The following is an 8,488-nucleotide window of genomic DNA, read 5'->3' as shown; positions in this document are numbered from 1 at the left end:
ATGTCACCAAACTGTCCTTGTCACCAAGCTCTCCCTGTCACCAAGCTCATGTCACCAAGCTCTCCGATGTCACCAGGCTCCTCCTGTCACCAAGCTCTCCCCGTCACCAAGCTCTTCATGTCACCATGCTCTCCTTGTCACCAACCTCATCTTGTCACCAAGCTCTCCCTGTCACCAAGCCTGCCAATGTCACCAAACTTTCCTTATCACCAATCTCCTCTTGTCACCAAGCTCTCCCCATCACCAAGCTCTTCATGTCACCAAGCTCTCTCCTTGTCACCAACCTCATCTTGTCACCAAGCTCTCCCTGTCACCAAGCCTGCCAATGTCACCAAACTTTCCTTATCACCAATCTCCTCTTGTCACCAAGCTCTCCATACCACCAAGCCCAGCAATGTCACCAAACTGTCCTTGTCACCAAGCTCTCCCTGTCACCAAGCTCATGTCACCAAGCTCTCCGATGTCACCAGGCTCCTCCTGTCACCAAGCTCTCCCCGTCACCAAGCTCTTCATGTCACCATGCTCTCCTTGTCACCAACCTCATCTTGTCACCAAGCTCTCCCTGTCACCAAGCCTGCCAATGTCACCAAACTTTCCTTATCGTCAATCTCCTCTTGTCACCAAGCTCTCCCCATCACCAAGCTCTTCATGTCACCAAGCTCTCTCCTTGTCACCAACCTCATCTTGTCACCAAGCTCTCCCTGGCACCAAGCCTGCCAATGTCACCAAACTTTCCTTATCACCAATCTCCTCTTGTCACCAAGCTCTCCCCATCACCAAGCTCTTCATGTCACCAAGCTCTCTCCTTGTCACCAACCTCATCTTGTCACCAAGCTCTCCCTGTCACCAAGCCTGCCAATGTCACCAAACTTTCCTTATCACCAATCTCCTCTTGTCACCAAGCTCTCCCCATCACCAAGCTCTTCATGTCACCAAGCTCTCTCCTTGTCACCAACCTCATCTTGTCACCAAGCTCTCCCTGGCACCAAGCCTGCCAATGTCACCAAACTTTCCTTATCACCAATCTCCTCTTGTCACCAAGCTCTCCATATCACCAAGCTCTGCAATGTCACCAAACTGTCCTTGTCACCAAGCTCTCCCTGTCACCAAGCTCATGTCACCAAGCTCTCCATATCACCAAGCTCTGCAATGTCACCAAACTGTCCTTGTCACCAAGCTCTCCCTGTCACCAAGCTCATGTCAGCAAGCTCTCCGATGTCACCAAGCTCCTCTTGTCACCAAGCTCTCCCCATCACCAAACTCTTCATGTCACCATGCTCTCCTTGTCACCAACCTCATCTTGTCACCAAGCTCTCCAATGTCACCAAACTTTCCTTATCACCAATCTCCTCTTGTCACCAAGCTCTCCACACCACCAAGCTCTGCAATGTCACCAAACTGTCCTTGTCACCAAGTTCTCCCTGTCACCAAGCTCTTCATGCCACCAAACTCTCCTTGTCACCAACCTTGTCACCAAGTTCTCCCTGTCACCAATCTCATGTCATCAAGCTCTCCGATGTCACCAAACTTTCCTTATCACCAAGGTCATCTTGTCACCAAGTTCTCCGTATCACTAAGCTCTTCAGTGTCACCAAACTCTCCTTGTCACCAAGCCTGTCTTGTCACCAAGCTCTCCTCTTGTCACCAAGCTCTCCCTGTCACCAAGCTCATCATGTCACCAAGCTTCTCTTGTCAGCAAGCTCTTCAGGTCACCAAGCTCTCCAAGTCACCAAGCCCTTCCCGTAGCCAAGGTGAGTAGGATTGGTCCAGTGCTTTGCTGAAAAAGTCGGGAATTAGTGCATTGCTTTTCTGCCCAAAGGATTTGGTCACTTCCTGCATCGCCAATGGTGAACGCTAGTTCTCACAGACATTGTGATGCTTTTTCAGCAGGGGATAGAGAAGAGGGGCAATTCTGCGTGGTGCTCTGACACAGCTAAAACTTCTCTTTGATTAGCCGCCATGGTCCAGGTACAAAAGCAAGGAGTCAGTGCTCAGTATGCAGTGCTTCCCACCCCAAGCAGCCTTGTGTCACGATATATCACTTGCTCTGTGAGTGCTGCTGACAAAACGTTAGCGGGATCTCATGAAGGGACATGGAACACCGTGTCAATTAAACAGTTAGTGGGAGGAGGAGTAAAACATGAATGGCCATGCTGCCAAGCAGAGGGAGCTTGACAGCCTGGAGAAATGGGGCAGCGGGGAACCTCATGAAGTTCAATAAAGTACAGTCTGGGGACTGACCTGCTGGAAAGGTCCTGGGAGCCCCGGTGGACACCACGTTCAGCACCGTGCCCTTGTGGCCAAGAAGGCCAAGGGTATGCTGGGCTGCATTAGGCAGAGTGTTGTCAGCAGGTGGAGGGAGGTGATCCTGTGCCTCTGCTGAGCCCTGGGGAGGCCACGTCTGGAGTGCTGTGTGCAGTTCTGGGCTCCTCGAGACGAGAGAGACATGGAGCTCCTGGAGCGAGTGCAGCAAAGGGCTCCTAAGATGCTGAAGGGACGGGAGCATGTGTCATGCGAGGAAAGGCTGAGAGAGCTGGGCCTGTTCATGGTGGAGGAGAGAAGCCTGAGGAGGGATCTATATCAATGGGTATAAATACCTGAAGGGAGGGTGTGAAGAGGATGGGGCCAGACTCTTTTCAGTGGTGCCCAGTGATAGGACGAGAGGCAACGGACACAGACCGAAACACAGGAAGTTCCCTCTGAATAATAAGGAAAAATTTTTTACGGTGAAAACCTTTTTTACTTTTTTTACTGTGACAGAGCACTGGAACGGGTTGCCCAGAGAGACTGTGGAGTCTCCATCCTTGGAGATATTCAAAAGCCATCCGGACAGGGTCCTGGGCATCATGCTTTAGGTGACCCTGTGGGAGCGGCAGGGTTGGACTCGATTTCCAGAGGTGCCTTCCGACCTCAACCATTCTGTGATTCTGATATGGAGCCCATCTGTATTTTTTTAACTCATATGTCTCAACAGAGTGAATTTACATCAGCTTGGTGGTTTCTATCACCTAATCACAGTTTTTCTGATCTGGTGATCAGTCCTGAAAACTGACTGCCCACACACCCACTGCTGTCACAGCTTTTGGTCAATGGAGAGCTGCTTCAGTGGCACCAGTTTTTGCTATAACCCTTTTACTCAAAGAAATCAACTCAGATTAGCTAAAGGAGGGACTTGAAGTGAATTAATTAAACGGCACTGAACCCCTATGTGGACAGAACATACATAATTTATTTATGTTTAATTAACTTGAGCAGCAAAGGGATCAGGATTGAGTTGTGACCACAGGCCTTCTGCCTTCCCACAGGGATTAATGCCATTTATCTAATCCACTGTAACAGTTAATTTGTATTAATTATCTTTATTTTCCCCATGGGTTAGTGCAGAATGGCTCTTAACTCTCAGTGTGGAAGCCCTTATTCCAGACTAACTGTGCCTTAATCCTAGACCAGTTAATCCTGGAGTGGATTAAACTGACGTGAAATAAGGCTTTTGACTTCCAGAAAAGAGCAGCCACGCAAAGCACTAATTAGGACAGCTCTTCTACCACAAACCCACTGTAAGCCCTACTCTCTGGCTCTCTCTGTCACTGAGTCGCGTGGTTCCTCTGTGCCTCTTGCCACCGCTCTGCCCGTGGAGCACCCGCATCCCTTGGCAGATACATCCGTAAAGCGCATCCCGCCAGGCCGGGTCCAGGCAAGCCGGCATGTGCTGACTGACTTCAGCCGCTTCGCTGCACGACAGCATCTCCAGGGGAGCAATGAAGCACCCTCTTTTCCATTAGCAGGTCTGAGCCTCAGACCCTCTTCCTCGGCTGTAACACATCACCACATCCACAGAAGTCACCCCATGTAGCTCTAAAAAGAAAAAAGAAAAAAAAAAAGGATGATAAGGGACAGAGCCATTTGTCACCCCCACGGAAAGCAGGGAGCGTTACATGCTGGGGCTGTGAGTGTTTGAGCAATGGACAGTGAGTGTTTAGGAGCTCCTGTGGAGAGCATCTGAGGTGGCCGTTGGTTTTGCACAACCCTTTTTTTTTGCTCAGATACACAGGCTGTGAAGGATCCTGCCTCACCCGTTGCACCATCGTAGCCTGCTGGCTTAGATGTAGAGGCTCTGAAAGGCACCTACAGTTGCCTCTTTTAACAGAAAAAGAAATGTTTTATTCTGCACCTGGGCTGGTGCTGCAAAGGACACACAGGGGTGAACAGCAGCACCTTCTGCCAGCAGGGACCTCCCCCCCAGCCTCACATAAGACCATGCCTCAGTTTCCCCCCTTCTAAACTGGCAGACTGCTTCCCCAGCCACTCCATCAATAAAGCATCCCTTGTACCAGGGATACAGTCTCGGTATAAACCCAGACCTGCTCTGGTCAAATATGGGAAAACGAGGCATCTCCCCGCATCTCCCTGGCCCTCTGCCCAAGTGGGCTGGCCATCCCCCTTCTCCAGCCCAGCCCTGCCTGTAGCTGTCTCCCAGTTTCACCAGTGGGAACCAGTAGCCCAGCCAACTTACTGGAGGGGGAGGAGGACCCTGGGACAGGTCTTTTCTTCCACCCCAAGCGTCTGCGAGTGCAGCCTGTGGCAGGCAAAGGCTTTGCTCCCCAGCGTGACACCACGGTCACTGCCTGCCGGCCACCCACAGCTTGGCCACCTTGGCACCAGCTCACGGCAGCACCAGGAAAGCACCCGTTTCCGATGCAAACCGACAAAACGGAGCAGCCTGAGTTTCCCTGGCAATCGTTCACAGCCCGCATGCCCCCCAGCTGGTGCGCTGGCTCGCACGGGGCAGCCCCCAGACTCACCCACCTGCGGGACCCCAGCAGCCAGCTCAGGAGCCCCAAGGTGTCCCCCGAGACTTGCCTGGCCTGAGTTAACGGAGGGTTGGCTGGAGAGCCAGTTCAAAGGACTGGAAAGGCTGCAAAGGGAGACATCTGTCAGCGTCTCCCAAAAGAGACAGAACTTTCATCATCACAGTTTTTCCGCGCCTGAAGCACTGAATTTTTAAATAGGAGAACAAAATTACCTGCCAAAGCTTCAGCACAGATGTGCCTCAACCCGGCTGTTGAATAGTGTCCTGATAGCTGGGCGAAAGATCACTATCTTCAAGTTCAGAACAAAGGGAGGTACATAAAGAGCTTTTAAGGCCAATCCTGCTCCTTTTCTTTGACATATTTCGCTGAGCAATTCTCTGTGAACGTATCATCCAAAGCCCCAAAGCCATCCTGCTTTACAATCTGCCTGTAATGCATTTCCAAGAAAAGGGACAGAAGCAGCGTCCCGCCTTTCAGGTTAACCCTTGCAAGTGAGGCAAGAGGATGGCAGGACTCTCCCTTGGCTTTTCCAGGCTCTCCAAGTCCCCCTCGCAAGATGCCGCAGGGATTTATGTATACGCTGAACAGATCATGTCACATTTAAAATCCTGGCAAGCTAAGATAAATCCATGTAAGAGGTGAAAATTCATGCATTTTTAATAGTGATTAGCTGTAGGAATGAAACTACAAAGATAAAGGGTGGATTTGCTGTCTCTTGTAGCTTATAATCAAGACCAGACGGTTTTGTGGATGCCTGGCTTCAGACTTACCCACATAATTGCTCTCACACAGAGTGACCTGGTGAAATACAAGGGCTTGCGCCACAGGTGAGAGCACATTAAAATACTTCAGGGGTCCCTCCTGGTTTTAAAACAGCAATGAGCTTGTTGGATCCACTTGCTAAGAAAACCTCCTGGAGAGGAGGAGAAGGGCGAGGTAACACATGTGGAGAGGCGCATGGGAAGCTGTGAATGGCTGCGAGCGGCAAACACCTAAAAACTGATCTCCTGCCAGGCTCATCTCTGCAAAGCCTGTTGTCCCTCACCCGGAAGGGACATCCCTTCAGGTCCCTGGCACGGGTGGTAGAGGGACGCAGCCCAAAGGAAGCCCAAGGGGCTGCGTAGCTGCCTGTAGCTGCCAGGCACGGTGCTGGCACCGCACACCTGGAACAGCTGGGCCGGGCCCGCCTGCCGGCCAGCGTGCAGAGCATGTCCCCTCTATAATTAAAATTAATTCCCCAAAGTGCTTTCTGCTCTTCCCCAGACACAGCCAACAGCTGGAGGCTGAGATTACAGCCGCTGATGCCAATCAGGGCTGTGAAAAGGCCAGGCGTGCGGGGACCGGTAGCCCACAGCTCTGCTGCGGGCAGATGGCACTTGGCGCACCTCTGCATTGAGGTGCAAAGTCCTCTCCAGCTGGGCCGAGAGCGAGGTTGGGCCAGGAAGGTGAGAATGGGCCAGAGCAACCCTGGGGAAGTTGTCACCCAGACCTGTCCCTGAGCTAGTACGTGTTGTCCCTCCACCCTAGTGCCCGTCCTTGCAAGAGACCCTGCAGCTTGCTTCCAAAGTGCCTCCTTCATCCTGTCTCACGGAGTCACAGAGCTCTTGCCAGCACTTGCACTCTGGGTGGTTTTCCCTTCCCTGCTCTTGCTTCTCAGCAAAATGTTTTAAGGGTTCAGCATTTTCTAATGTGAACCAAACACCAGGTTTTTTTCTTAATCACTTCTTGCAAAAAAGCCACATGTCACTGCAGATTTCACCAAAGGGTTTGGCAGGAGGCAGACACGACTTTGAGCTGAATGGCCGAGGTCTGCTCTAGCAGAGCCCAGAACTCCTAACACAAAGTTTTTGATGCCTGTGCCCATGGGCAGTGGTGGTAACTACTGTGCCCAGTATCTTCTGGACTTCAGAGCAAGCAGGCACACTTTCAGGAATCAGAGATTTTATGCTAGGGATTTCCTCCTTGTCTCCCCCTGCTTTTTAACTTTCTTGGTGGAGATAAATTGATGGAAATCCAGAAAGGTGGCAAATGTTGCAGCAAAGCTGTGTACACAAGCACATCCTCAATCCACCTTGCTGGAATCTGCTGGTGAACAAAGCAGAGGAGAGACGTAAGCAACCTAAACAAGTCCAAGAGTTGGAGTTAAATGTCCAGGAGCTAAATGTTGTATAGACAGACAGACAGAGAGTTACCCATGCATAGCACAGGTGGATGGAAAAGCCCATCTGGAGACCGGAAAAGCACTCTGCCACCTTGGCAGGAGACTGGCAGAGCAAAACATTGATGATGGCTGTATTGCATCCACCAGGCTCAGTCAAGGAGCCTGGAAATCGCTGCCTGTCCCTCCGATGCCAGCCAGACCCCCTTTTCCTTTCTGAGCACATGCTGGGGCTCCTTGCAAAACACACCAAGGTTGGAGAAGCCCAGTTGAAAAATATCTGCTGCCAGGTAGGTCAGCAGGAGCTGCCCCTCTCTGCTGGTGACCCCTTGATCCAGGTGCCTGCTTTGCTTAGAGTAATTTCCCCCTTGCTAAATCACACGCTACCTTGGAGGGCTGCATAGCCTCAAGGATGAGGCTCGCTTGTTCCCAGGCTGTGACTTGAGCAAATCCCAGATATCTTGTAATACCAGGCATGGGAAGGAGTTTTCTCCCTGCTCACATTGGAACCCCTCCTAGGTTTTGACACAGCCCATTTGCATACACAGAGGCACAGAAAAGCTAACAAAATACAGAAGAAACATGGCTTTTCCCCCCCTCTGTCTTGTGCACTGCTTAAAGCACAAACCTCTGGCAGGGCCATGAGGAGCTGGCATGCTTCTGTGATGGGGTTTATTCAGGGCAAGAGTTACTCCCTACCCTGCTCAGGGTCTGGGAATAACCGAGCCCACCTTGGGGCTTGGGGTGGGTTAGGTGGTGTCCTGAGGTCCCACCTAGCCCTACGGATCTGTGATTTTCCTTTCCCAAGTCCACATGCAGCTGCCTTTGTCCCTCCACTTCTTCCCATCCCACTCTCCCCTTTTGCAGCCAAAGTTATAAATCAGGTGGCAAAGATTAAAGCCATTCCTGAAACCATCCTGTGCAAGAAAGGAGCATTTGGAAGGCTAAATCCCCCAATCCCCTTATTCCAATTAGGATCCTTTCTCCTACAGATTTGGGGGTGGTGCAAGAAAATGATTCCAATCTGCTCTCAGCAAACAGCAGCATCACCGTCAACTTCTTGATGTGGAGGGAGGCTCACTTGAAAATCCGAAAGAGAAAACCCCCACTCTACACATGGCCTCACATACATATTAAAAAAAGAAAAAAAAAAGAATGGGGGAGGTAGAAGTTCCTGAACACCCCATAAGCTGATTAAAGGGTATTTTACTTTTACGTAGGAAGGATTTAGCCATGCAGTTCCCAGTACCATCTGACCTCAATAAACTCCCATGCCATCAGGGTGCCACCATCGGATGGGGCCTGGCCTGCGCCTGGGCTCCCTGCAGGTCATTGCACCTAGACAGCTTCATCGGGACCTGTGACGCCTTTGCTAGACCCATGAGAGGATGAGACGGTCCTTCCCCGACCTTCTCAGCCCGTCTTGGCCTCGGGACTCATAGCCACCTTGAAGCCACAGATCCCAATGAGGGCAGCACAAAGGCTGCAGAGGCGTTTTGGGGTGTGTGTTTTGGCAAAG

Source organism: Dromaius novaehollandiae, chromosome 5 (assembly GCF_036370855.1).
Source record: "Dromaius novaehollandiae isolate bDroNov1 chromosome 5, bDroNov1.hap1, whole genome shotgun sequence".
In the NCBI taxonomy this organism is placed as follows: Eukaryota; Metazoa; Chordata; class Aves; order Casuariiformes; family Dromaiidae; genus Dromaius; species Dromaius novaehollandiae.
This window is presented reverse-complemented; position numbering follows the sequence as displayed.